Consider the following 2,789-nt stretch of genomic DNA (forward strand, 5'->3'; position numbering starts at 1 on the left):
CTTCCGCAGTTGTCGAGCCCCCCACCCCCCACCCCCGGCAGAAGGAGGTCTGTGGTATAGGGCGAGGTGCTGTGCTTCTCACCACCTGATCACTTGCTCCTGGGAACCCCGGGGCTGGAGGCAGGCGGTGTCGACTAAACTTGAGACCCACGACAGCCCTCAGCTTCCCTTCTCAGAGACATGGCATTAAAGTTTGGGGAATTCTGTAGCTGGATGTGTGTGGAGCCGTGTTTAATACCCCAGCAGGGCTGGCGCCTGGACCTGCCATTCCCAGGAAGGTTTCTGCTGCGAACCCACAGGGTACCCGGACTGAGCGGCCTGTTCTGCTGCGACAGAAGGCAGGGGCTCACGACCAGGGGCCTGTGTTCAGTGTGGCAGGGGGATGTCTGCGTCTCTGAATCAGTGGACTCAGGGGATGGTTTGAGTCTTGCTCTGCCATCTCTTGGCTGTGTGCCCTTTGCCCCTTAGCCTCTCTGGCCTCAGTGTCTCCGGATGGGGACTGACGCCTGCCAGAGGGCGATGATGCAAATGGAATGTGAAGCGCCTGGCCCCGGAGGGGCTCCTGAGATAGAAGCTAAGTTGTTGGTGGGGTTGCTCCTCCAGCCTGGGATGGTGTTGGGTCAGGAGGCGACAGGTGACCGCTTCCTGGCTGACCCTGGGTCTTGGCCTCAGAGCTAACCGGAGCTGATCTGTCCAGAAGCTCTGAGGGTCCTTTGGCCAGGGCCCCGCCCCACTGACTGGGATGGACATTGACTACTGGGCCGGGTGTCTGGCCCATCCTGGCTTGTCCCCAGTACAAAGAGGTCAAGGCCTGGTGCCCAGCCCCAACACTTAATGTCCTCATACTGGAACTTGGTTCACTCACTGCTGTCCTTTCAGCACCTGGGACAGTGCCCGCACCCAGTAAGTGCTTTATGATAGGGGTAGAATGAATGGATGAAGAAAAACTGCAGGACACCAAACACAAACATCGAGATCCCCAAGGCAGCCAGGTAGAAAAGATATCATCCGAAAAGGAATGACAACTACACCAGCAACCGATGACCTGCCAGCAGCCACAATAAACGTCAGAAGACAGGAGTGTTATCATCAAAGTGGTGATAAAAATAACTCCGCCTGAAGTTTGTAATAGTGAGTTAGCGTTCAGGGATGAGGGTGAAATAAAGACATTTAGAGAAATGACAATGAGTTTATCACCAACAGACCTTCAAGACAGAAACGTATGAAGAATCTTTGTGGAAGGACATTTTTCCATAAGGAAGATCTGAGAAGCAAGAAGGAAACAGTAAATGTGGTTTAGTGTTCACGACAATAATAATACAGTTCAGGGGGAGTTGACCAGAAACAGTGTTATAAAGTCTTCGGTTTTTGGTTTGTTTACTTGTTCAGTTGTTGTTGTTGTTGTTTGTCTGGAAGGAGGGTAAATACTGGATTAACTTTAGACTTTGTCAAATTAAATACACAAATTAAAATGTGTTGGATAACCACTGAAAGAATAGAAATAGGATGTGTAAGTTGCAAGACATTTGTAAGGGGGGAAAACATGAGCAAAAAAGACAAGAAAGAAGGAAAAAAAACATGAAGTTTGATCATTAACAGGCACAAAAATGAGATGGTTTGTATATGTCATAATCATGTAATTGTAAATGGTTTTTTTAAAAAAATTCCAGCCATATTGTGTCATAAGAGACCCACCTAAAATATGTGGACACAGCAAGGCTGAAAGTAAAAGGATGCAAACATTAAACCAGGCAAATAACCCCAATAGAGCTGGTGTAGCTGAATTAGTATCAGAACGATTTGACTTTAAGGCAAAAGTTTTACTGGAGACAAAGGAAGAACAAGACCTGAATACCAAAAGGTTCAAGCCAGTGGTTTACGAGGAGTTATTAGATGCATAGACTTATGAAGGAAGTAAGCACACACACACACACATACACACACACACACCCCTTCAAGATCTGCTTTAGAGTTTGAAAGGCTGGCTGGCTGGCATTTGTTAAACATCTGACTCAGGTCAAGACAAAGGGTAGCAGAGTGGGTGTCGACACTCCCCTTTTACAGATAAGGATCCTGAGGTTCAGAGAAGTGAGGGACTTACCTACCGTCACACAGCGGCAGAACCCATCTTGATCGGGTCTTCAGACTCCTGGCCCAGTGCTCCTTCCTCCTCCAGCGCGTGTTTAGAAAGGAGAAACAGCACCATCTAGAGCAGCGGTTCTCAACCTCCCTAATGCCGAGACCCTTTAATACAGTTCCTCATGTCGTGGTGCCCCCCAACCATAAAATTATTTTCGTTGCTCCTTCATAACTGTAATTTTGCTACTGTTATGAATCGTAATGTAAATATCTGATATGCAGAATGTATTTTCATTGTTACAAATTGAACATAAAGCATAGTGAGTAATCACAAAAACAGTATATATGTGTTTTCCGATGGTCTTAGGCGACCCCTGTGAAAGGGTCGTTCGACCCACAGGTTGAGAACCGCTGCTCTAGACGGAGGAAGGAAAGGACAGGGCAGGGTGGCGTGGGGAACCGCAGGGACAAGGGCTTGACCTGGGGAGGGCCTGGAGGGAGGAGTGGGTAGGGCAGATTCCAGCCAGTTTCGGAGGGACCCGAGGGCTAGCAGGCTTACAGGTCTTGCGCGCGCAAGAAGTTTGCACGAGGTCACGTGCTTTGCTGCTCCATGCACAGCGGGGGGATGGGGGGCAGAACCCTGGGGGCGGAGGACCCCTGGCCACGCCCTCGGGCCCACGCATGCGCAGACAACGGCGGCCACGCTCAGG

The sequence above is a fragment of the Myotis brandtii genome, unplaced genomic scaffold (assembly GCF_000412655.1).
Source record: "Myotis brandtii unplaced genomic scaffold, ASM41265v1 scaffold410, whole genome shotgun sequence".
NCBI classification, from domain to species: domain Eukaryota; kingdom Metazoa; phylum Chordata; class Mammalia; order Chiroptera; family Vespertilionidae; genus Myotis; species Myotis brandtii.